At 41.3% G+C, this 27,834-nt stretch overlaps 1 protein-coding gene across 6 annotated transcripts in view; it reads left to right on the top strand.

Moving 5' to 3' along the window:
- Positions 1-27,834, top strand: part of LOC145349822 (microtubule-associated protein 2-like) — a 251,261-nt gene that overhangs the window by 16,205 nt on the left and 207,222 nt on the right. For all 6 annotated transcript variants that reach the window (XM_080198387.1, XM_080198386.1, XM_080198388.1 and 3 more), the window contains exon 2: positions 9,381-9,463. The gene's annotated coding sequence lies outside the window, so the exon portion shown is untranslated. The remainder of the gene's footprint in view (positions 1-9,380; positions 9,464-27,834) is intronic.

The raw sequence follows: 27,834 nt of genomic DNA, 5'->3' as shown, positions 1-27,834 counted from the left end.
TGAACCTGTGGAACTCTTTGCCGCAGAAGGCTGTGGAGGCCAGGTCATTGAGTGTCTTTAAGACAGAGATAGATAGGTTCTTGATTAATAAGGGGATCAGGGGTTATGGGAAAAAGGCAGGAGAATGGGGATGGGAAAAATATCAGCCATGATTGAATGGTGGAACAGACTCGATGGGCCGAGTGGCCTAATTCTGTTCCTTTGTCTTATGGTCTTATGATCTTTGTGCCACCGTGCGACTCCTGAGATTTTTGCCTTGTTTACTCTTAAGTGCTCATTCCATGATTTTGCTTTGTGGGAAAAAAACATTGAAATCAGCCATAAATTTACAGTGAATTTGTTTTACTCTTAAATCATAGATTTTGTGATCTTTTCCAAACTGTTAACCACAGTACGTTTTTATAAAGTTCCTCCTTTTGATGTCAAAACACCCAGGATTCCCACACCTTTCATTATATCACTAATGTGGTGATACAGATTAACCTTGTGGCCCTTTCCCAGTTTATCCAATGATGTGCTATCGCTCATGTCTCAGCAGCTAGAACTAGACACAGTTTCTGAGGTGTAATCAGCCAACTAGAAGTTTGAGTGTTGCTTCCACAAATTGTGCAGTACAGTTTTGCTGTGAGTGCTTTTTGCCTATGTTGATTAACGTGCTATTTAATATGTAGATTTATTTTGCTGCAGTGGTCGGACATTTGAATGTTAAACTTGAGAACAGCTAGATCTTTTTCTATAACCTTCTTAACGACTTCAAAATTATTTGTGGAGTATGATGTGTTGCCCCCATTCCCTGAGTTAACTCCTCAGAATGGATTGTGGCCTAGATTTTCACAACATTGTGGAGCCTCCACGGCTTATCCAGGATGGTACTGACGACCCAGGTCCAGAAGTCTGGCTCTATTTCTGCTAGGTTCTCTGTACGCCCATGGAAAAAGACGGTGGGATGCGATTCACACACAGGAGAAACCTAATCTCTGCAGTACCATTTGAACTTGCTGTGAGCTACAAATTTTTAGAACAGATGTAAATGTTTGTAAAGGGTAGATAAGGCTCTGTGGAATTGCTAAGTTATTTAACTCCCCTGCCCTTTAAACTTTGGAGGATAAACAATCTGCTTGCATTTAAATTGAAAAACATCTTTGCTTACTGTTTCAATAGATGTTTGTTGACAGAACCCAAAGTGTGATCATTATAACACTATTGTTGTTTGACTGTTTCCACAATCTATCATTATCATAGTTGGGGGGCTGTTAGTTCGCAGTTTGATTCAGGAGTCAAAGGCATTATTAAAGTACTGGCTGACATTTTGGGATTACAAATGCAAATATTTGTTTTTGTAAGGGATTCAGCACAGAGGGGTTGTTTTGAATGTATTGTACAGGTTTGACAGTAAAGTCTTCAACTGATATTTAGAACTTTATTTCATTTGAGAATGTCTGCTGAGGCCTCCCAATGAATAAGTTGGCATGGAGGACACAAGGGCAAAGTGTAGTGAGTGGTGGAAATGGGTTGGCAAGAGTTGGCTCTGTTGTCATGGGAGCTATAAAGGATTTTGAGAATCAGTGGAGGGTATGAGGGGTCATTGGGTTGGATGGAGAGGCATCGGGTTGGCATGGATGGGGCACAAGGAGTGAGGTGGTAGGAGGGGCGAGGGCTTTGGGCACAAGCCCAGACAGCTAAAGTGGGCCATTTAACCAGCCTACCCTTGGCACAGGTAGCCCCCATGGCCACCTTTGATCAATGTTCAGCAGTGGCAGACCTAACTCTACCCCCCCCACCCCCCCACCCCCGCCACCTCCCCACACTGTCGCGCAACAAGGATCCTGCTATTTGGAGCACCATTTGCCAACTCTGTGTTTAACTGCTCTGTGCTGAGTTTCTGCAGTTTTGATTCATACAGTGCAGTGTACTTAGCACCCCCACTTTTCTCCCCAAATCCGGTTTGTTTTCATTCATCCACAGTGCGAGGGGGATCACTTGTTTGGCGAGCATTTGTAAAGTATCCCTGATTGCACTTGATAAGGTCATGGTTCTCCAAAAAAAAACCAAGTTCATCGCATTGAGGGGAGAGGTGGTGAAGGTTGATTAGGTAAATAGGCCAAAAGAACAGGTGGTAAATAAACATTTAAAAAAAAATCAAAAATGTTCTCCCGAAATGCATTAAAAAATAAAACTTGAGCAAGGATCCATTTGCAGCTTACTCGGCTAGAGTCAGAATTAAAGAAGAATCATATAAAGTTACAAAGAATAGTAACAAGTCTGAAAATTGGCAGAACTTTAGAAACCAGAAAACAGTGACAAAAGTGTGATTTAAAAAAAAATAGGAAAGTAGAATATGACAGTAAAGCTTGCCAGGAATATAAAGAGAGATTGTAAGTCTTTTTTTCCACAGATACGTAGGAAGGAGGAGAGTAGCTCAAGTAAGTGTTGGCCATGTAGAGGCAAGAACAGGAAAAATCATCATGGGGAATGAAGAAATGGCAGGTATTAAAACAAATATTTTAAAATTGTCTTCACAGCAAAAGACACAAATTAAATAGTAGAAATAGAGCTTTGCCAAGGGGCTAATAGGATGGAGCAACTTAAAGTATTAGAGGACCAAAGGGGCCAAAATCTTCACAGATCCCTGTCCTGAGGGCATATATCCCAGGATTCTAAAAGAGGACTCTGCAGAGAGAGTGGATCATTGGTTACAACTTTCCAAAGTTCCCCAAATTCCACAATGATCCCAGTGGCTTAGAGGTTACCAAAGGTAACACCATTATTCAAAAAGGGATTGAGAGAGAAATGCAGGAACTGCAAGTCAGTTAGTCAATGACATTAGTCATTGGGAAGATGCTAGAATCTATTCCTAATAAAGTATTAGGATGCACTTAGAAAATCATAGTACGATGGGGCAGAGTCAGCATGGTTTTTTCAAATATTCTTGAGAATGTAATTAGTGTGGTAGATAAAGGGGAATATAAATATAATATACTTGGATTTCTAAATGGCATTCATTGAGATACTACACAAAAGCACGCTCATGAATTGAGGCTTATATCAGTATGGTTGGGGAAACAGCTATTGTTGATGTTGAGGTTATCAATCCATTCAACAGTTTCGGCTGATGCAGTGATACCACTAGGAATGGATCTCTCGGGGTGGAAGTTCGTTATGTGGGTAATGGTCTGACTTGGATGATGACAGTAACAATTTGAGTCATTCCTTATCTTTCACTGTGGGCTAAATGGCCACATCCTCCCTGCTTTCCGTAGAAGTTGAACTATGGGGTGTCATCACTCAAGTCAATTTCCCGGTTATGTTTGCTAGTGTTTGCAGTCAGCTAGGGGTTGTTGGGGTTGTCATGGGTTTGTAGATTGTGAAGTGTGTTCCAATAGGCTATGGAATTTTGGGTGGGTGTATGGTTTGGTTTTGACACCCTGTGTCAATGGAAGTATTCCTCAAGTGTACCAGCTGGGGCAGTAGGGCCAACACTACACATTGCTTCAATCACCCTGGTCTACCCAACAGCAGGGTACTCTTATTCAACCTGAGGAGCTGCCACACCAATGTGGTAGTTATCCACCTCTGAGAAGATATGTGGATTATTTCTGGAATGTCGAGACCAACACTGCTTAAATGGCTTTCTGCGCTCACATAGATTGAACTTCCTGATGTCTGCAAGGAAAGCAGAGAGAACGTAGCCATTTGGCCCACAGTGGAACGTGAAGAATGACTCAAATTCCCCCTTAAAGAACACCACTCGTTGACAGCTAATGAAACACTCACATTGAATTGAGGTTAACATGTTGACATATATGAAAGGTTGATTAACAGACAGGACGTAGAAAACAAGGATAAATGCAGCATTTCCATGTTGTCAGGCTGTAACTAATGGAGTACAGCAAAAATCAGGGCGGGGCCTCAGCTTTTCCCAGTTTACAATAATGACTTTGATTGAGATCAAGAGTAATATATCCATGTTTTGTTGGAATGTAAGTTGTGAGGTGGACACAAAGTGATGTAGACAGATTAAGTGAGTGGGCGAAAAGATGGCAGATGGGAGTGTAGTACGTGGGAAGTTATTCAATTTGGTAGTAATTGAACAGCAGAATAATTTTTAAAAAATAAGAAGTATCTAAATATAGATGTTTAGGGAGATTTAGCTATACTTGTACCGAGAACAGAGTTAGCATGTAGGTATAACAAGCAATTAGGAAGGTCAATGACATGTTGACCTTTATTGTAAGAGGATTGGAGTAAAAGAGTAAGGAAAGCTTTGGTGAGGCAGCACGTGGAGTCCAGTGCTCAGCTTTGGTCTCCATACCCAAGGATGGATATACTCGAATTACAGGTAGAAGAGCAAAGGTTCACTAGATTATTTTTTGACATAAGATGGTTATCCTGTGTTGAGAGGCTGAGCAAATTGAGCCGAGTTCTGTTGGCGAATGTTTAAACTAGCTTGGCAAGGGAATGGGATCCCAGGAGTTTAGAGTCTCTGCCTCCACTACCAACTTGGCAGCAAATCCCAAACACCCACTATCCTCTGCGTAAAAACAGCTCTTTCTTATGTCCCTCTGCACTTTCTGCCATTTACTTTGAATCTGTGTTCCCTCGTTCTAGAATTCTCCACCAAGGGAACCAATTGTCAAATGGTCTCCTGCTGTGCTGTAACTTTCCCATGGTAAATTGGTCCTATATCCACCGGCATTTCGAATAGGAGGTGATTTCTTTGGAACATTGAAGGTTCTGAAGGAGGTAAACAGGAAATCGCTGAGAGATTGTTTTCTTTGGCTGGGAAATCTAGAACGTGTAGACACAGCCTCAGCGTAAGGTGTCAATCATTTAAGAATGAGATAATGAGATGCTTCACTTGGAAAGTTGCCAATCTTTGAAATTCTCTACCTGGAGGCTTGTTGATTAAATATGCCTAAGGCCGTGAGAGAGAAATTCTGGTGTGTATGGAATCAAGAGATATAGGGAACAGTTGAGAAAATGGAGTTTAGCCATGATCATATTGAATTATAGAACAGGCTTAAGAGGCTATATGTTATTCTCCTGCTTCTGTTTTTTCTGTTATACTTTTGAACCATTGCAGTCCATGTGATGTAGCAAGGGAGTTCAGGATTTTAACTCAGGGACAATGAAGACTAAGCATGTCAAAGTTGTGTGACTTGGTGAGGAATTCGTAGGTGGTGGGATTTCCATGTCTAAATCGAGGTGACAGGTTTGGAAGGTGCTGTCAAAGGAGCATTGGTGATGCATCACTGCATCCATTGTTTTCTACCAAACTGAAAATTGTGTTTATGTTTACCAGGTTTTTCCCAGGCCTGCATATATTTGAGTTTAAGCTATTACATTTTTACACGGCACTTGAAAAGTGCATTTTGTAACAAAGTACATCATGTTGCGGCAGCCAATTTCAAATGTCACCTTGTCAGAAATAATAATGCAGATCTTCTGTGCTGAATCTCTATTTCTTGTTTTTACTTAAATTCTCATTGTAAATGTAACCCTCAACTTCGCTTCTGACAATCAATTAAATTATTTCATACTGTATTTAAAGGTGAATGGGAATTGAAATTCTCTGAATGGTTTTATTACAAAGGGTCTGTTTCCAGTCTATTGGTACATAGTACTGAACAGTTTCTGCATAATGATCCTCAGTGTCCTTCAGATCTTACCTCATGTCCCCCTCTGTCCTGGGATAAATCATTTATTTTTCAGATTGTTTTCTTTTTAGCCCTTGTAACTTAGATAAAGACTTTCATTACACTTGTCTAGAAATACTTAATGCTACTTGAGTTATTACTACTTCAGGAATACACATTGCTCATTCATTCACTGTGGACACCAGAAGATCTAATTATTCAGATCATTAACCATACTTTGCTCTTTCTTATTATGGCCCTGTTGTATCTTTAGTTGTTCTTTGATGACTGTTGTATTGCTGAAGTGTTTAAAGAGCATCTTATCATTTTGTGTGAATAGGTTCTTTTTTCTAAATCCCTTTGCCCAGTTAACTGGTTGCTTAATGTGGTTTTGCATTTCCTGTCCTTGTGCAGGATTTGTGGAGATAATTTTTCATCTGAAATTTACTTCTGACTAATTGCTTTTGATACTCTTGTTAAATCTAAGGAAAGTCACCTTTTGCTTTACTTGAAATTATTCTGAAATATGAATTAAACTATTTTAATAAAACAGTGTAGGATCTTTGTGACGCAATTTCAGTTCAAATCAAGGTCAGTTAAGCTACATTTAATTGACTATTCTAATTAATTCAGATTGTGCTTGCTTACTCACATTTATCTGAAAATTGTGTTCAGTGTTGCAGACATGGTGGGGGGGGGGGGGGGGGGAGGAGAATTAATTTAAATGCTCTGATTTCTCCTCTCACTACCCATCTGTAAAGAGAAAGGACTTTGTTGATTTTTGCTATCCTCTTTGTCAGTGATGATGTGTCTTCCCCAGCCTCTAAATTTGGAGTGTGCCAATCCTCTCTGAATAACTTCCACAGCAAACTTGAAATAATATAAAATCTATTTCACACACACACAGAACATCGAAAAACAAAACTTTTGCAACATCCACCCCTTTTGTATTCATACAAGGGGGATAAGGGAAACAAAGGAGTTTAGGACTAGACCATGATAAAAATACAAGTTTTACATAAATTTGGAATCCAGGATCAAAGTCTAATGGAAGGCTTCTTTCGAGGGTACGTCGGTTGACTGTTGCAGACTGTGTCTTTCCAGAAGTGAGGCTTCCTCAAGGGAGGAAGGCATGCTGGGTTGAATTATGTTTGAAGACACTGGTTCTGATGTTCCAGTAGTTCACAGTGTAGCTGAGGGCCAAGCATATTTGTACCTGGACAGAACTCTTTCTGCTGCTACCTGTTGGGTGGTAATTTGGCAGACAGTGCAGACTGTTAGAGGTACTGTTCCCTTCCGAGGCCAAACAGCGAATGCAGGTAATTTCCAACGTTGCAGCGGAGGAATTCAGACAGCTCGAGTCTCAGTTACACGACAGCAAGTCTTGGGCAACTAATGAGGCCATTTGGTTGAAACCCATTGGGCGGGATCATACTGGCTCGCCTCGTCAATCGATGGGCATGTCTTGCTGGTAAGATAGGATGGGACCCCATTTTTCACCTCTCCTGATCTTGCCAGCAAAAAAAAAAGAAGCTGTTTTCTCGTCCATTCTACACTGAGAATTATTTTGAGAAAACTCCGCTCATTGCATTCGGGAGCAGGTGAAGGTTGGTCCGTTCATACCACCTTGGAATATTAGGAGTCACAAATAGCTACATTTGTCCATTACTGGCTGGGGCAGACATCTTGGGGAAAATTTTCCCATTCCGCCCACCATGGGAATTATAGCCAGCAAGTAGCAGACCACGGAAATGTCAGGCAGGAGTTTCTGGTTTCAGGATGAATGTGGATGGAAAGTCTTGGCCACCACCTCCAGGGTGGGGCTCTGCCTTTCAAATGGGAAAAGGCTTGGTCTATTTCTGTGGGATTCCATTGTTGGGAGCCAAGAGGCATTAGCGTATCTTTGAAAAATAATGAACTCCTTGCTCATTTCTTGGAAGATTAGAAATTCTTTTGGCATGAGTCACAGCTAGTCACAGCCTTTTAATAGTTCGAGCGGTCCGAGTAATATAGATATTTATTTATTTTCCATCCCTTCTCAACTGAAACATCAACATTAAACCTAAAAATTATGTTTCCTGTTTTCTTAATTAAAGTGTTGTTAAATCGCCCTCCCAGGATAGGATGGGGACGAGGAACCTGGGTAAGATGCTGTTTCAGAGGTTCGGTACAGACTCGATGGGCTGAGTGGCTGCCTTCTGTGCTGTTGGGGTTCTGTGGATTAAAGGATTTTTGATTCAAAGATGGAATCCCAATATTAATGCCAAATTAACACTTAGTTGCATATGACTGAAGTGGCTGAGCTTTCTAATTTTAACTTGTAACTCAGTGCTATGAACCTGTACCCCGAGATCTCTTTGTTCTGTAACTCCCCGCAACGCCTTACCATTAACTGAGTAAATCCTACCCTGGTTCAATCTACCAAAATGCATCACCTCGCATTTGTCTAAATTAAACTCCATCTGCCATTCATCAGCCCACTGGCCCAATTGATCAAGATCCCGTTACAATCCGAGATAACCTTCTTCACTGTCCAATATGCCACCAATTTTGGTGTCAACTGTAAACTTACTAACCATGCCTCCTATATTTTCATCCAAATCACTAATATAAATGACAAATTACAGTGGGCCCAGTACTGATCCCTGAGGTACCCGGCTGGTCACAGGTCTCCAGTTTGAAAAACAACCCTCTACAACCACCCTCTGGCTTCTGCCATCAAGCCAATTTTGCCAACCTGATAGAGAATGAATTATGGAGTTGCAAGATTGGGGTGGGGGGGGTTGTCGATTTGGAAGGCGGGGGGGGGGGCGCGTAAGGGGGGTGGCGAGGAGAACACATTCAAGAACTTCAGAATTGCAAGATAGGGGCAACAGGACTCGTATAGAAACATAGAAGATAGGAGCAGGAGGAGGCCATTTAGCCCTTCAAACCTGCTTAGCCATTCATCATGATAATGACTGATCATCCAACTCAATAGCCTAATCTCGCTTTCTCCCCATAACCTTTGATCCCGTGTGGCCCAAGTGCTATATCTAGCTGCTTCTTAAATGCATTCAATATCTTGGCATCAACTATATCAACAATGGCTCATCAGTCTTTGGGTGAGGAAATGTCTCCTCATCTCTGTCCTAAATGGTCTATCCTGTATCCTCAGACTGTGACCCCTGGTTCTGGGCACCCCCACCATTGAGAACATCCTTCCTGCTTCTACTCTGGGTAGCCCTGTTAGAATTTTATAAGTCTCTATGAGATTCCCCCTCCCCCCTCCATTTGTCTGAACTCTAATAAAAACCATCCTAACCTAGTCAATTCCTCCTCATGTATCGGTCCCTTGGGGACTTAGTCGGAGAGCTGGAACTGTTTTGTAATGCCAGATGGCATAAAAAGTAGGACGCACAAACATCTTTGTCGCTAAGTCTGAGACCATCTTTTCAGCTTCTGTTTCCCCTTACCCATCGGAGGGATGGTGGGAGCTCATCAGTTAGTGGAAATGGGGGTCAAGAGAACAGAAAGTGGGACTTGGGACAGGATGAGCTCAGAGAGGGCATGGGCATCAATGAAAAATGAGAAACTGTTTGGTATTTTGGAATAGCCTTACAGAAGTTTGGTCTTGTGGGAAAGGGGAAACAGAAGCTGAAAAGATGGTCTCAGGCTTAGCGACAAAGATATTTGTGTGACCTACTTTTTACTTTAACTGTGTGAAGGCGTGTTTTACACCTTGATCGTTTTATTTTAACATAGAAAGCCATTGCATAGCGGAATAAATACTTTGGAAGATCAGCTATTGAGTCAACAGGGAAAAAGTTGGATCCTCTGCTTTTGAGGTAAGTAGAGTTTAAAAAAAAAGTTGCTTTGAACGTGGGTGTTACTGGGAAGACTAGTGTTTATGTATAACATTTTTAGAAAATAGTCTTCAATTCATCCCCTCAAAAAATTGATGTGAACAAAGCAAAAGGTCAAGATACTCAAGAAAATTTCCCCCACTTATCTACACCAATGACTCATACCCTCCAAAAGCTGAACATTTGGATTCTAGTGATAGATGAATGCTGCAGTCTCGTAAATTGTTAAATGTATCACTGCATTAGATGTATGAATTTACAGCAAGAGGTTTCAAGCCTAATGATGTGTGACTCATTTGATTTGGTATTATGCTGCCATCCTAGACGTTTTAAACCAATCATGATGAAAAAGAAAGAGGAAGTAGGGGAGAACTGCCTCAAAAATCCTTCATTCCCAAATGTTCTTGTACCTCACCCTTTAATACAGAAGTCACACACTCCATCAAACAAACCATGGAATCCCTACAGTGCAGAAAGAAGCCTTTAAGCTTAACGAGTCTGCACTGACTCTCAAACACAGCAACTTACCCTGGCAAAATTCCCATTACCCCATGTATATACCTCGCTAATTCCCCTTAACTGAAACGTCTTTAGACTCTGAGAGGCAATTTAACAAGGCCAACCTACTTTTGACTGTGGGAGGAAACTGGAGAACCCAGAGGAAACGCTTGCAGACACGGAGAGAACGTACAAATCCCACGCAGTCACCCAAGGCTGGAATTGAACCCCAGGTCCTGGGCGCTGTGAGGCAGCCGTGTTACGTCCTGTCCCACCGTGCTGCCCAGATTGACAAGTAGGAGTTTGGTTTTATCGTTACTATCGAGAGTTGGCTGGAAGAAGCAGGATTCGGAACATAACATTCCTGATGGCTAGGTTTTCAGATGAGATTTTGGGGGATTGCAAAAAGGAAAGGGATGGCAGTATTGATCAAAGAAACAATTGTCGCTGTGAGAAGAGATGATATGGGAGAGCGATCGTCAAGTGTTATGGTTTGAAGTGAAGAACAAAAAAAGGACAATCACAGTTCTCCATTCAGACAAAGATAGAAGAGCAAATATGCAGGCACATTGCTGAGGCATGCAAAAACAATAGTACTGGTGGGATATTTCAAATATTTTCATGTTAATGGGAATAGAATTAATGTAAAAGGCATAGAGAGAGCAGATTACTTAAAATACAAACTGGAGAACACTTTTTTAGCCAATATGTAGTAAGCCCAACAAGAAGTGGGGGGGCGGTTCTGGACTTAGTCTTTGAGAATGAAGCTGGATGGGTGAGCAGGAGTTATCATTTGAGGAGAACTTTGGTGCAAGTGATCATAATTCACTTAGATTTATGGTAGTTGTGTAAAAGGAGAAAGGTAGACCAAGTATGAGAAGTTTTCAATTGAGGATTTTAGTGATTTAGCTAACATGGCCTGGAAAGTATTATTTAAAGGTAAATCAGTGGGAGACTTTCAAAGGAATGATAGTGATTTCAGGTTAAGTATATTCCTTTAAAGAAAAAGCATGGAGCTAAGAAATTCAAAACCCCTAGCTGTCAAGGGGCTTGAAGGAGATGATAAAGAAAAGAAAGGACATATAGCAGAAAATCTGCTGGAATACTGGTTTGCACATTCTCCTTGTGTCTGCATGGGTTTCCTCCCACGGTCCAAAGATGTGCGGGTTAGGTTGATTGGCCGTGCTACAATTGCCCCTTAGTGTCCTGTGATGCGTAGGTTAGAGGGATTGGCTGGTAAAATATGTAGGGATGTGGGGGTAGGACCTGGGTGGGATTGTGGTCAGTGCAGGCTCGATGGGCCAAATGGCCTCTTTCTGCACTGTAAGGTTTCTATGATTTTTTCTGTGATGATAAAAAGTGTACAAAAAGGAAATTGGGAAAACAAAGTGAAGACATGAAAAAAATATTGGCGAGTAAATCAAGGAAGATCTAAAGCTTTTTAAAATAAATACATAAAGAGCAAGAGATTAACTCAGAACGAGTAGTGCCTGTTAGGGATTGCAAAGATAACTTACGTGTTCAGGTGAAAAGTGTTGACATGATCCTTTGAAAACCTTGCATCTGTTTTCACAAAAGAGAAGGAGAAGGCGTGTGAGATTAGATGAAATCAATATAGCCAGATGGGGAAGATTGAGGGGTGGAAAGTGGCTAAAGCTCCTGGCTGGAATGAAATGTGTGTTCTGCTGTTAAGGGAAGCGAGGGAAAGAATAATGGAGACTATCGTCGTATTTCCAATCCTTTCTGGTTCGATGAATGATACCAGAGGACTGGAGGACAGCTAATATTGTTTCACATTGTATTACCTTTCTCCCTTTTTAAACAATGAGTAATTATTGGCCAGTTGGCTGAACCTCGGTGGTGGGAAAACTGTTGGGAAAATTCTGAGTGACTGGATAAAAGAGCATGGTTTAATTAACGTTGATTTGTTCAGGGAATTCCCGACTACCATGATTAGATTGCGAGAGGAAAAAGAGGTTTCTGTTTCTCTTTTTTCACCTTTGTCTCTATGCTATGGTTGAGATAGATTATTTGTTAACTTGTTCTATTCTTCACTTAAGGTCTCGAGTAGCCTGTTTCTTTCATTGTGCTACTTTCAGTGCCTTTGTCGGCAACAGGGTGGCACAGTGGGTTAGCATTGCTGCCTCACAGCACCAGGGACCTGGGTTCAATTCCAGCCTCAGGTCACTGTCTGTGTGGAATTTGCACATTGTTCCTGTCTCTGCATGGGTTTCCTCCAGTTGCTCTGGTTTCCTCCCATAGTCCAAAGATGTGCAGGTTAGGTTGATTGGCCATGCTAAATTAACCCTAGTGCCGGGGATTAGCAGAGAAATTAAGTGGCACGATAGGAATAGGGTGGGATTGTGGTCGGTACAGTCTCAATGGACTGAATGGCCTCCTTGTGCACTGTAGGGATTCTATGGACTTTTAAAACCTAGATGCATCCAAACAAGATGAATAGGGCTTGCTGAAATCCTCCCCGTTCAAACAACATCTGGGTATTATCTCAGCTGACCAATAATACAATGCACATTGCAAGCCACTCGATACATGCAGAAAGTGTATCAAAGCATAATTTTTAGCTTTTGGGGAGGTTGATTAATTTGGTGGGGTGTGAGGAAGAATGGATGTTGGCAAGAAGGATGGTGAGGGTGAACTGAAAGAGAAGTGGAATCAAATGTAAAGAAAATCTAATTTACTAGTCACAGGATAACTTGCCCAAGTTCTGTTTGAATGTGCTTTCTCCTACTCTGGAAAGTTCTGGTGCTGTATAATGGTATCTTTCTATGAATAGCATTTCACTTGCAAGAGAACTGAATGCTCACTTACTGCTGCAGTTTCTGCCTCCAGTAAGCACTGGGTTGAAAATGCTGGAAAGGGGCATTTCACTGCACACTTTCTCCGCAGCTTTTAGCTCAAGACATTTAGCACAGTAACTTGCTGGGAGTATACAACCCTTATAACAATTCATCTGTGACCTTGGCGAGTTATGAGATCAACTGTCTGTCTCCTTAACCAATAAAAATCGATGGTTCAGAGAGAAACTGAAAACAAAGGAGAAAAAGAGTGATTTCGAGTTCAATCAGGTACAGAAGAGAAATATAGAGAGGAAAAAGGAATTGGATTGTGAAGGAGTAAAGAAAAACAAGTGTAAGAGAAAAAATATATTTAAGATTTGACTTTTTAAAATCTCGAAGAATAATTCATTAATTAAAGAAACCGCACTCCTCTGTTTAAATCGTTCACTTTCCAGAGAGGATGGGTTGAGATTGGATTAACAATTATCACATTGCTAAAACTGCTGTCAATGAACAGACTTAAACGCAAATCCAATATGTTTGTGTGAAAAAAATGGCGAAATGACATCAATCAACCAGCAGGTTATTTGAGATGATTGAGCACAGCGGTTAGCACTGCTGCATCACAGCGCCAGGGACCCCGATTCAATTCCGGCCTTGAGTGAATATCTGTGTGGAGTTTGCGCGTTGTCCCAGTGTCTGCGTGGGTTTTCTCTGGGTGCTCCAGTTTCCTCCCACAGTCCAAGGTTAGGTTGACTGGCTGTACTAAATATGTGGGGATAGGGTCCGGGTGGGATTGTTGTCGATGCAGGCTTAATGGACTGAATGGGCTCCCGCACTGTAGGGATTCTATGTTTCTATGTTTCTATGTTTTTATGATTTTTTTAATCTTAAATTTGCAAACATTAGTCATGGCATGTTACCACACTCTTATTTTCCAACGTTCCAGCCCACTGATAGTCTCAGGATACAGCAAATGTAAGGAAGCTTGATCATTGTGAAATGATAAGATGTATCCCTTTTAATTGAAGTTTTTTATGATTGGTGCTTTCTCTCCATTGCATTTGCTGTTTGCCACTGGGAGTCTTTTATTAATAACTCCCACTATGTTGCATGTGATCAAACATGAGTAGAGTGTTGCAACCTTTATAGATTTGAATCAGATAATCAGATATGTTTCTCTTAGTGAGAATATGTTATTTATTGCATTGTGGTTCAAACGTGAATAAGTGAAATGCTAACAGTTGATTTTAACATAATGTGCTGGTGAAATAGTATCTACATTTACAGTACTCCCTAAAGGTTGGTGTATGATGCTTCTAAAAGTGCTGCAGATTGTGTAAATCATGCAGGAACAATGTTCCTGCACGAAGCCAAAGATCTATGAAAACCCAATTTCCAGAATGTAGTTAGTCTTCTGTAAAACAAACTTCTGAATAGAATGGTTTGCGTTCCCGAGACATGTACAAAGTTAGTACAGGCATTTGTTGAATTGGTCAATAACAACTTGCATTTATTTAGCAACTGTAATGTAGGAAAACATCCCAAGGCACTTCAGAGGAATGTAGACATGAGTATATTTTTATCATTGTATTCTTGTTTGAGATGTTTTTCATTTGAATTCCTTTGCTTAATTTGGCATTAGTTCTTCTGTTGCAAAATAAGGATATTAGCAGAAGTTTGCTGTAGACTATTTTGTGCAGTACCAAGCGCTGAACTTAAACATCCCCACTATGAACAATAAATTGCAAGTTTCCTAGGGGAGCCAAAACACATTCAAAATACAAATATAAAAATATCACCGCGTGCAAAGCCATTGGGTTTTGGAATTTTATTACGTTTTAACATGATAGGCAGTAGTATTATGCATTGAGTTCAATAAACTAAGGCTTCAACACGCATGTAAAAAGTTGTGGTTTTCTTTATGGATGAGAAATGTTGTATCCAAATACTTAAAATTATGCACTTTTCTTAGCTCTCAGATCCTGTTGCATTTTCTACTTGCTACAATGAAAGCGGTTAAATTCTGAATTTCACAGTCTTATCCAAGGATAACTTAGTTACGATTCCATTTGACAATAGAAAAAGATTCTTCAATTGGGAGATAGAACTCAATACCTCCAAAGTTTGAAAAGAGAGACACATTTTCAATAAAAACAGAAAATGCTGTAAAATCTCAGCAGGTCTGACAGCATCTGTGGAGGGAGAATAGAGCCAATATTTCGAGTCAGAACTGAAGACAAGGAAAATAGGATGAGATCAGAGGTAGATCCTTTACTCAGAGGATAGTAAGGGCGTGGAATGCCCTGTCTGCAGCAGTGTGCACTCGCCAACTTTAAGGGTGTTCAGATGGTCAGTGGATAGGCAAATGGATAAATTGGAATAGTTTATGTTAGAGGGTCATTAGATTGGTTGCGCTGGTTGGCGCAACATCGAGGGCCGAAGGGCCTGTATTGTGCTGTAATGTTCTGTGTTCTATTTATATTGTAATAGTGGGGGGGGGAAGACAAAGTGAATGTAAATAGTAATAATAAAGGTTAGGAATATTATTAATAATGTCCAATAAGAGATTGGAATGTGTAGATGGCAGAACAAAGGCATTGTGTAGGAATGTGGCAGATGCCCCAGTGAGGTGGTGGAGGGATGGGTGTGTGAAACAAGATGGAAAGAGAGATTTTAGAAATGGCCACAGGCGGCTGAGGTTGTGGAGATGGAAGTAGGCGGGCTTTGTAATGGGGAAAACATGGGTTAGAAATTCAGATCATGGGCAAATAGAACACCCAGAGGTTGAAAACATTTGAGACAAGTGGATGGAAGAGAGTGCATGGGGTACGAGGTCCTGGGCCAGCTACAGTGGCTTTGGTCTCCCTAATGTCTGAGAAATTGCATTCCATCCAACACTAGTTTTGAGCAAACAGGGTGACAACACAAGTGGTGGAGAAAATGTGAAATTTTAGCTTGTTCGTAGTGGAATAATTCTGAATCTTCAGCTGTGCTTTAACTGTGACTACTCCCTACAGGCATTTCCAGGGACTGAGCCTTTATTAAATGGCATTGGTACAATTGCCTCAATTTGGTCCTGTGTAAAGCGACATCATATTTGATTTGGCAGATGTGTAAGACTTAGCTGCAACTGTTTTTGTTATTCCTTTGTTGATGGTTTCATTACTGTAGTAATGTAAAGGCTGCAGTAGTATGGAAAATAAAAACTATTTATTTTGAATACTAGTCCTGATTAAGCACTAAGGAAGTAAATCTCAACAAAGTTAAATGCTAAATAGCCAGCAAGCAGTCTGATGTACTTTCTATTTTTCCTGCATTGATTTGCATACAAATATACATTGGCTTCTATTCAATTATTTCTGACAGCTGTTGTTTAGATGTAGCAATTCGGATTTGTCTAACGGTTGCAGATGTAAAATAGTTTGACTGCATCATATGGAGTTTGGTTATGTGAAAAGCTTGAAGCTGCTTGAAAGATCAGTTGTTGTTGGAACTAATTAATAACAGCCTCTGTCAGAACAGCTCAAGTGATGGAAAAGATTGTTTTATTTCCAGTGAGATTTATTCATTGGACCTTAAGTTGGGTTAGAGTAGATTTGTAATGAGTTTTTTCTTCCTCTAAGAAATTTTTTTGACTAATAAGAAAATGCAAACAATCACAGAATGATGTTAATACAATGTTCAAATTTAAAGCTGTTGCTGTGGTGAATTTTTCTTGATAACGGAAGAGCACTTGTTGGCAAGATGCCTCTGAATCTGATAACCAGCAATTTGTTCCGACACAGGTATATTTCATGAATTGATGAGCACACGAATACAAATAATGGCATACATTTCAGGGGATATTTTGGCCATAAATTTACTTATGTAAGTTCTCTGCCAGCTTTTCACAGGTGCAGTAGCCAAGGTGAGTCAAACAAAGTGGCCATATTTTTTCCAGCAACACACCTCTCGGTGATCTGGCTACAGTTAAATTTCTTCAACTATTGAGTTGTTTTCGTTATTGGCGATTGTTCTCTGCTGAGACTTGGGAGTCTACATTTAATGAGAGGTCACCCAACACCAGATTATAGTCCAACAGGTTTATTTGAAATGACAAGCATTCGGAACACTCTGAAAGCTTGTGATTCCAAATAAATGTGTTTGGCTGTAACCTGATGTCGTGTGATCTTTCATCTTGTCCACCCTGTTTCAAAATCGGCATCTCCACATCATGGCCTACATTTAATGAGTTAGTTTCTAGAATGGTGACAGATTGGTATCAATCCTCATACTGATTTGTGACCATTTATAGGAAGTGGGTATGTATAAAACAGGTTGTGTTGCTGCTTAAATTGAATGTTTTCTTTTGCTGACATGTGATAAAATAATTAAAACATTCGTTTAACTCTTAGTGACATGGCACAGATCATCCAGCCTCCAGATGGCCCTACACTGAAGATACCCCAGAAGGTGCACTTGGGAACCTTTTAGGAATTTCCATGCACTGACTACATGGGAATTTCCAGGAAGGTTCCATTTTATTGGGCAAATCCTTTGCGTCTGAATCCTTTGAAATTCTGACTAAAGTCAGAGACTTTGGATGGCTCCGACTCGCTTATTTCCTGGGCAGAATAATTACCCACGGAAAGTTAGAAGGATGAAACCAGTCTAACCCCTAGATAACACTGGTAAACCTTCCTCTGAGCCCTCTATTCAGAAGTTCAGCTGAGAAGGTAATTATAAAGGAATGGAGTGACAGTGATTTCCACTGTTGGAAGATTCAACTAATAGTGTTGATTTGAAATCTAAGGCACTACAGTGTCTAAATTTTATGTTACCTGAACTACCCCGGATCTTTTATGCTTGTTATGTTAATATTGGTATAATTGGCTTCTCTGCTGAAAACCATTTCAACAATCACCACCTTAACTCAAATGGCTATGGTTGTGTGCTGCAGCAGAACACTCTGACTGGATAAAACCATCAGAGAAATTTGCAGTTCCTGAGGATGACTCCAATTCTTTCCTATCTCTGTGCATTCTCAAATCGGTGTAGGGGCCACCAAATGTTGGAGAGGTTTCAGTTAACCAATCAAGGGGTAGGCGCAAGAAACACCATGAAATATTTATGAATACAAGTGTTGGTTGCTTCCGAATTGAGCATTAGCGCTCTGGTTCCTAAACTTTATTGGCTGAAGGAGCCCTTTTCAGCTGCATCAGTGTCATTGACCCCCATCTAAATTATACTACTACATATGCCTAATATGAGAGTGTTTGAATGCATGTTTTATTAAATCTTTTAAGAAAACAGGTATTTTCTTATAGGTTTTGGTGAGGTGGGTGTGCCTGCTTCCCACTTCAGAATCTGTCTTATCTGTGGCGGGGGCTTGGAGAAAGCGAGGGCAGTAATCCGGAGAAAGCAGGAGCCTGGAGAGGGCGGAATTCCAGGGGGAGAGGAGAGCCCTGGAGAGAGTGGGAGCCCAGAGAAAGCACCATGCGAACAGGACAAAACTTGTAACAAGACTTTCCTACTTTCATACTCCATCCCTATTGCAATAAAGGCAAACAATCCATTTGTCATCTCAATCACTTTCTGTACCAGCACTCTTGTTGTGATTCACGTACAAGGACAGCCAGATCCTTTTGTACCTCAGAATTGTGCAGTCTCTTTCCATTTAAGCTAAATTCTGCTTTTCTGTTTCCCTTTGAAGTGGGCAGCCTTGCATTTCCCCCACATTACATCTGCCAGAATTTTGTCTGGTCAATTAACTATCTGTTCGATATCCTTTTGCAGAATGTTGGTACCTTCTTCACAACTTGCTTTCCTACCTCTCATCACTTTGTTGACAAACTTGGCTGCAGTAGAGGCGCTTTCTTCATCTGAGCCACTAATATAGGTTTTAAATGGTTGAGGCTCCAGCACTGACCAGTAGTTACAGTTTGTCATTCTAAAAATGACCCATTTACCCAACTCTGTCTCTCAATCTTTCATTTATGTTTCCTCCTCAAAGAAATCTGAAGTTTATGAAGTATGATCGTTCCTTTTGAAATCCATGCTTCCCACTTATAACTATTTTTTCTATCTGGCCGTGTGGTAATTTCATCCCTAATTAAAAACCCTGCCACAGATGTCAAACTAAATGGCATGTAATTATTCAGATTAGCTGTCTTCCTTTTTGAGCATATGTATTACGTGGGTCACTCTTCTGTCCGCTGGCATTGATTCACGTTCAATACAGCTTTGAAATATCTCTAGGGTCTTGACGATTTCCTCCATTTTGTCTGTCACTATTACAGAACCTTGCTGCGTTCTGATGTTTTTGCTTTTCGTCAACTCAAGGGTTTCCAAGCAGAGCGCAGCTTTGAGAGGTTCACAACCCACGCATGTCCACGTTCCTTTTAAGAAACTGCAGTTCTGTATGCAACAAGAAGATGTTGTTTTCACAGTGTCTGTGATCAGCATAATGCAATAAACGTAAGAGTTTTAATTTCCAGAATTGAGATATTTAAGATTGATGAAAAGGATAAGTAATGTGTATTCAAGCAGAGTTCTTAAAAAAAGTTATTAAGTTAACAAAATACCTTCAATCATTGATAATCTAATTGGGAAATGTCAAGCCCATGTTATGGCAGTGGAAAGAAAGAACATAAATAAGACTCCCTCTAGCCTGTACCATTAATTACTAAGGTCATGGCTGATCCTGGACTTAACTCCCACTTTCCCATCTGATCTCTGTAGCTCTTGATTCACTGACAGACCAAAATCTGTTGATCTTAGCATTGAAATATACTCGTAGAAGAATCATAGAATCCCTACAATACAGAAAGAGGCCATTCGGCCCATCGAGTCTTCTCCGACCACAATCCCACCCAGGCCCTACCCCCCATATCCATACATATTTTACCCTCTAACCTACACATCTCAGGACACTACGGGGCAATTTTAGCACGGCCGTTCAACCTAATCCACACATCTTTGAACTGTGGAAGGAAACCAGAGGAAACCCACGCAGACACAAGGAGAATGTGCAAACTCCGCACAGACAGTGACCTGAGCAGGGAATTGAACTGAGGTCCCTGGAGCTGTGAAGCAGCAGTGCTGACCCACTGTGCTACCGTGCCGCCCACTCCATTTCCACTCCTACTCCACTGAGCGTCTACGGTCTTCTAGGGCAGAAGATGGCAAAGATTCAGGAGGCACGGTAGCACAGTGGTTAGCACTGCTGCTTCACAGCTGCAGGGATCTGAGTTCGATTCCCGGCTTGGGTCACTGCCTGTGTGGAGTTTGCACATTCTACGTGGGTTTCCTCTGGGTGCTCTGGTTTCCTCCCACAGTCCAAAGATGTGCGGGTTAGGGTCATTGGCCATGCTAAAAAATTGCCTCTTAGTGTCCTGAGATGCGTAGATTAGAGGGATTACGGGTAAAATATGTAAGGATATGGGGAAGGGCCTGGGTGTGACTCAATGGGCTGAAGCTGTGAAATTTCTACGCTAGGGTTCTGTGATTGTGATTCAGAACCTTTTGATGAAGAAATTTCTCCTCGACTCAGTTTGAATTGGGTATCCCTTCATGAGATCAAGACCACTTGCACTTAGAGTCTCCAACCAGGAGAAAACAGCCTCTCTGCCTACCTGGAATGGAGGCCAAAACTGTACACAGGTGTGGCCTCACCAAAGCCCTCTACAATTGTAGCAAAATTTTCTTTCTCCTGTCCTCTTACCCTCTCCCAATGAAAGTGACTTGTCTTTCTAATTTTGTTTTGTACCTCCATGTTAATTTTATATGACTTGTACGAAGACACCTAGATTTTTCTAAACAATAATAGTTTCTCACCTTTTTAACGTATTCAATGTTCTATTTTTACTATGTAAGTGAATAACTTCACATTTTAACACATTATACTCAATCTGCCAATTTCTTGCCCATTCACTTAATATAACTATATCTCTTTGCCTATTCTGTGTCCTCCTCACAGCTTACATTCTGACTTAGCTTGGGAATATTACATTCTAACTCTTCAGCTAAGTAATCAGTGTAAATTACTGTGGCCTCAGCATTGAGCCTTGTGGCACATCATGAGAGAGAGCCTGATAAGCTGGAAGTGACCCTGTCCTTTAACCAACCCTTTATCCTTGTTGATAGAATATGCCCAACCCCATGATCCCTTATCTTGCGCAACAGCCATATATGTAACATCTTATTGAATTATTAAAAATCCAAATATTTTGCATATATGGATGTCTCTTAACTAGCCTGCTAGCTGTATCGTCAAAAATTTCTTCTTTCCAAGTAGCGTAGAGGCCAGCTCAATGGAATACTGAACTAGGGAATTGGTGAATGAAAGATTCTAAGTGTTTTAAGAGTTGATCGTTTTTTAAACAATCTAGTAAAGTTTTGCATTATGCTTTTCATTTAACTTTAATATTAAACTTGTAATTTCTTCCAATCTTAGCCTGTGGTAAATAAATGGCGACTGGTAGCTTTATAGTTAATTGAGTAGCTAATAATGAACTGGTTCTCTTGTTAGTAGAGGCTAAATCAGGCCTTTGGAATTCCAACTCTTTTGTATTAACCAATTCAAACAAACTCAGGGACAAGGTAAAAAGAGGAGCCCCTTAAAGGGAAACAAAAAAAGTCACAAATGAAACTTAAAACATCAAAGTAACATCATTAAAGGGGTCGATAAGGTATCCCAATCTCTGTGGTGCCCACTGAGCTTGGAATTCCTTGATGGTACCAGAGGGTATCGTATGCTCCCTCTCTATGGACACCTGGTTGTGAATATGGCCATGGTGGAGGTGGACAGCTGGGTCAGACAATCCCTTCAGTTGCTTGTGCTTCGATCTGTAAGTTTGGCCAGGCCCAGAACATATTGTTCCACACTACTGTCATTCTCTTGCCTTTGTTACTAGTTTAACCTATCCATGTCTTTAAAAAAAAAAATCTATTTTGTCTATTCTTTTGAAACATGAAGTACCCTGGGATATTTAGTCCTTAACCTTGGTTACTGTACCTTCATTCTATCACAGTTATCTCCATTTAGTAAATTTGTTTTTTTTATATTGTTCAGATAGAATGTCTGTTCATTTTCATTTTTTAATCCCTATTTCTATTTGCCTTATTCGGTATTGTGCTATTCCTGTTAACCTTGTTGTCCCTTCCTGTCAGACTCTATTTATCTTACTCAAAACGTTAGTGTTCTGTGGCCTTAACTTTTCTTCTTTGGCTTGTAATTTTTCTCTCAGCGGAATCCTCTCCCTCACTTTTTTAGTTTAAAGAAGGAAGTGTTAGCAAATCATACTGTTGGAAGAAAGTGGCTTTGTTCCTTGAGAGCTCTACACAGCCATGTATCAAAATAATCAAACCATCTGGGTATCTTTTAACTGAAGCAGTGGAGGAACGAGAGATTGGCTGGGTGTAATTGTTGCTTTGAAAGTAGTAAGCTTAGTGCAGAATAGATTGTAGAATGACAGATTTCGTATTCTCCATGCCTTGTCAGCTGCTTGAAGCCTAGTGGCATTAGCCAGAGGAAATCTCTGTTTTAAATGTTAATACAGAGCCATCTGCTACTTGTAGCTGAGGCATGAGATTGGATTGCGTGGCCAAAGCTGTGAAATTTGGGTTACAAAGTCTGTGTGTTACATCTGCCATGCTGAATAGAAACAAAATTAAAAGGTGGGACTTTTTTGTAGTTGACGTTGGAAGCAGTGTCCTAAACTCTTTGCCCACTGTGGGGTGGGACAAAAATCACCTGCAGTAAACTTACACATTGGCTGGGATTTTGTGTATCGTGAAACTGTGTATCATTCACAATGTCATAACCGGAACTGATCACCACTTCCCCATCTCTATTATTGCCTTTTCCCAAGCAATTATTATTAAAATGCTAAGTGTGCATGCAAAATGGATGAGACCTATCAGCTGGGAAGCTTTCCTGACCAGCCTTTGGGTGGGTGGGGTGGGGTTTGTTCACACACAAGGCCAGAATTGGGCAATGCATGTGCAATCTGGAAGCCAAAGTTTTTGGTCATCCTAACAGCAGTGTGTTTGTCTAAAAAAGAAGAGAAAAAAAAAGCATGATAACTCAGATCCTGTGACTAGGAGCAGAGCACTGTTAGCGAAGAAGTGTTTGAGCTAAGGAATAGGGAGAGGTCCCAGTTAAGAAAAGGGGCGGAGAAAAAAGTTAAGCAGAAAAAGGACTGCGAGTGGCAGGCGTTAAATGTTGAAGACTCAAAAGAAGCATTGGCAATAAGAAAGCCCAAGAGAAGCTCTGACGATCAAAGAGGCTGAAGAGAAAATCTGCCAATCAAAAAGACTTTAGGAGAAGCCTGACGATTGAAGAAGTCAGCAGAGAATTAGTGACGCTGTGCTGTGCGCTGGTGGGAAAGGTAGCTCTTTAGAGCTGTAATATTTTGCTCAGTGTGTCTGAAGATTTGAAGTTGTGCTTGTGAGTTTACGTGTGAGTGTATACTTGGGAATCCATGTGAGACGAGACTGAAACCCTGCAAGAGGTGCTCTCATTGAGGCTGTCTGAGTTGGAGAATATTTCGAGGCGAGATCTTCGTAATCCCTTTTGTGAAAGACAGACTTTCAGTGAGATTGGCTGGCTCGGTGTTTACTGGGTGGTACTTGAGAAACCCGTGACTAACTCTTTGTCATGTAAGACAAACGGAATCACAGTGCCAGAGAACGGAGACACACGGGAGAAAGAGTCCCTGACCTAATACTCCTCACAGCAGCTGAGGAGGCAACAATGGAAATTGCTGATGAGGAAGGAACATACGTGATTGGCGGATGGTGAGGCTGGATTGGCCAAGAGTGAGGTTTGTTAACAAATGAGCACTCAGGATGGATGTGATGAAATATGAAGTGCTCAAACCGTGATGATTCTTAACGCAAGTCTTTTTGTTTTCCATTATAGGTTATCATTATCCAAGGACAAGACAGATACCAGAAGATTCCACCTCTGGGGCCAAAGAAGCTAATGCCCCAGAGGATGCACTGTCATCTACCTCATCATCCATTTCTGCCAGCACAGTTATACCACCCAGTCCATGAACAGTTTGCGCGTGGATTTAATACACAATCTAGTGAACATTACCACAGCCACATCCCAAAAGCTGAGGGGAGAACGTGGCAGCCGATTTCCCCAAACAGCGGAGGACTGCTCGGGTCCAGGCCCCAGCTGAACCCCACATGACAGACCACAGGAAAACCCTGCTGATGTGCTGCAAAAGCTAGGGGGAAATATGGAGGAAGATGCCAAGGACTCTGCAGTGTTGCGTGAGCACATGGCTTCATCCATGGAATTAATGGTGACTCCCGTAGATAGCCAGGTTGAGCATTTGATTTATACGCACTCTCATCTGTATTCCATGGACTCGGTGCAGCAGTGACCAGATGAGAAGGGGGCCAGGCACTTGAACCTCCGTCCAGGTTAACCCCTTGCCCTCAGGGAGATGCGTTCATGCCCTCAGTGGAGGAGAAACCTGTACCAGTTGCCTCAGGTCCTTAGGGTGACATGCTTGTACTGTGGTTAGCATTGCCAACTCGCAGCACCAGGGACCCAGGTTCAGTTCTGGCTTTGGATGACTGTCTGTGTGGCGTTTGTATGTTCTCCCATGTCTGCGTGGGTTTCCTGTGGGAGTCCGGGTTTCCTCCCACAGTCCAAAGATATGTGGGTTAGGTGGATTAGCCATGGTAAATGCACAGAGTCACAGGGATAGAGTGGAGGGGAGGGCCTGAATAAGATACTTTTAGATAGATGATGGACAGAATGGCTTTATTCTGCACAGTAGTGGTTCTCTGGTTGGACTCGGGGCAGTCCCAGTTTAGTGGTGTCTCTTCACCCTCTCCACATTTATCCCAACAGTGTCAACAGCTGAGGCCAAGGGGGTTCCATGCATCAATACTGGGGCCCCCTGTGCCTTCAGAGAATGTCTGCCATGGTCATTTAAAGCAATGGAACATGACACCAAGGTGGTATGGATGATTGTTCCACTTCTGCCTCCCTTGTCAAAATAATCACAATTAAATTTGATTTCCATAATCATTCATAATTATTGAGGCTTGTTTGGATTGTCATACGGCAGATGTAACGGTCATGACTAATGTTTCTCATGATATGCTGGCTCGAGAGGAGACAGAGTTGCAGACATTATTCCTGAATAACTCAATGCCCACCTGTCGCACTCAATGCCCACCTGGCAGACTGGAGGTGGGGCCTAAGGGGTGGGTATGTGGGGGAAGGGGTTATGAAAGGGTGGGAGCATAAAAGGGTAGCATGTTGGTGGGTCATAAACTGGGGACATGTTGGGAATCATGAAAGCGCACATGAGGGAATGTCAGGGACCATGAAGGGAGATCCATTGGGCAGGCCCCAAAGCCGGGGATCCATGTCTGGAGGGGGAGCTCAATGTCTGTGGCGTTGCGGGGGTGTTCCAGTATAATGAGAGTTCAGGGTACCCTTTCAAAATGCAGCCGTGCTCACCTGTGTGTTTAGTGTGAGTGCAGGGCACCCTCCCAGAACCAGTGCACAACTCACCACTCTCCCAACAAATGAGTAAGTGTGGGACAATTGCGGTCCAGTCTGTGCTGGTTGTCACTCTGGTTATCTTGCTGTTGTGATACTTACATTTTTGGGAAAAGTCTGCCCAAGTTAACTGATCCTCCTGAATTTGACTTCTGCCATTGCATGTGTGAATGGAGCAGTGAGAAAGATAGACCTCAATCTATGCTTTGAAAACTCTATTTAAACGGTTAAAAGCATATTTTATATTTTATTTGACATTAAGCAATCAATCTGATTTATAGGTGAAACCTACAGGAAAGTCATAGAACATTCCAGCGCAGTACAGGCCCTTCGGCCCTCGATGTTGCGCCGACCGGTGGAACCAATCTAATGACCCTCTAACCTAAACTATTCCAATGTTATCCATATGCCTATCCACTGACCATTTGAATGCCCTTAAAGTTGGTGAGTCCACAACTGCTACAGGCAGGGCATTCCACGCCCTTACTACCCTCTGAGTGAAGAACCTACCTCTGACATCCGTCCTATAATTACCACCCCTTACTTTAAAGCTATGCCCCCTTGTGTTAGCCATCACCATCCGAAGTGAAAGGCTTTCACTGTCCACCCTCTCCAATGCTTTGATCATCTTGTATGCTTCAATTAGGTCACCTCGTAACCTCCTTCTCTCTAATGAAAATGACCTCAAGTCCCTCAGCCTTTCCTCATAAGACCTTCCCTCCATACCAGGCAACAGCCTGGTAAACCTCCTCTGCACCCTTTCCAATGCCTCCACATCTTTCTTATAATGCGGCGACCAGAACTGTACGCAATACTCCAAGTGCGGCCGCACCAGAATTTTGTACATGTCATAGAAACTAGATTTAAAAAAAAATTGATGAATGATTCCGTGTGAGTTTTTATTTTGAATATTCTGAAGTATCTGTCATTGATTTTTTATTTTAAAGACTTCAGATTTACGTAGAATCAGATTTTTGTTGATGAGTTAGGAGAAGCTTATTGATGGTATGCTGCCTTCTCCAACTTTGTTTCCTCTTCTGATTAAAAATCTCTGGGTTCCACTGCTGTCAGTTTTTGAATGAATAGGATGATTGTCCTTCCGGTACTGTGCAAAGAGCCCTGTTACATAATGTTTTAGTTAACTGGAGTATCCAGCCAAATAAATACCTTCTCTGTAGCGTAACTTTATGTGTGACCTGTTTAGTATTTGAAGAGCTGAGTGCTGCAGAATTGAAAAGTGCTGGTCACGGTTTATGTAGTTCAGGAGCCTTAAGGCCATGCAGATGCTGTGTACTGTGGTCTATTATGCATTATTATATACTTTTTCTTGCATGTTTTTGATTAATTCATTGCATTACTTCTGGCATAATTGTGCACTACAATTAAAAACAGAACATTTTCCAGTGAAGTTGAAACAAATTTTTCGTCATTCCCTCACCCTCCCCAGCCCAAATTTGAGAAGTGCTGTGAGAGTGGTGTTTTTTTTTAAATTCTGTGTTGTGTTATCAGCATCCTTCCATTTAGGTAAGATGTTTGAGGTGCAGCCGATCACGTCCATGGGTGATGAGATGTCTTTGAATGGCGCACTGTTGCTGATGATTGAAGCGACGAACCCATGAGAGGCAGGCTCCGCCACAAGCGACGCTCGTGAAGTGGCTACCGTGGGTTGTTAGTGATGCCAGTTGCCAAGCCAGCTTAGCCATTGATTGCCGTGGTGGTATACGCTTGCCCACGGGTGATGTGGCTATTTCCTTCTGCCATTGGCTAGTTAGCTTCTGTCAAGTTCAACAAGTCATTCATTCTCTTTGATAAGCTGAACACGGTCGTGATATCCTGTCACCCTATCCTTAATTAGAGACTCCCAACAAGGGATATTAGGCTAACTGATCTGCAATTATGTAGTTTCCTTCTTAAGTAGTGGTTTGACAGATAACTTTCCAATGTAAAGGAGCAGTTCCTGAATTGAGAGAACTTTGGAAGATTATGGTTCAGTTATCTGAAATGCTTTTACTACTTTTAAACACTGGGATAGAGAGTATTTGATCTTGGAGATTTCTCATGCTTTTGTGCCAATATATTCTTCAATTCTGTTGCTTTGATTGCAATCATTTTGTTGACTCCTTCTGGCTGATTCAATATTAATTTCTTTGAGATTTTCAGTTGGTGGATTTATTTCTCAGCTGTAAATACTGATACAAAATAATTATTCAACTTCTCCTCTTTCCTTACCTAACTGATAGGAGTATTATTGTTCCTGTCCGCCCACTTTCTTAATACAATTGTTAAAATTTTTTGTGTTAATTTTCATATCCCTTTCAATTTTCTTTTTGTATTTTGTAATAGCTCTTAATATAAAGCTCTTGCCACCCTTTCCTCCTCTTTGTAGCTTTTCCATTGAGTAGGATCTGATGTATAGTTTGCATTTTTCTTTGCTTTTTCCCTTAATTTTATGTTGTCGCTTTTTTGGATCTGTACATTTTTAGTTTATGCTTTAGAACATCTCCTTCTGATCTTTTGTTAGTTTACCCACTAGGCAAAGG

Source organism: Carcharhinus amblyrhynchos, chromosome 11 (genome assembly GCF_965287045.1).
Source record: "Carcharhinus amblyrhynchos chromosome 11, sCarAmb.v2.hapA, whole genome shotgun sequence".
NCBI classification, from domain to species: Eukaryota; Metazoa; Chordata; class Chondrichthyes; order Carcharhiniformes; family Carcharhinidae; genus Carcharhinus; species Carcharhinus amblyrhynchos.
This window is presented reverse-complemented; position numbering and strand designations above follow the sequence as displayed.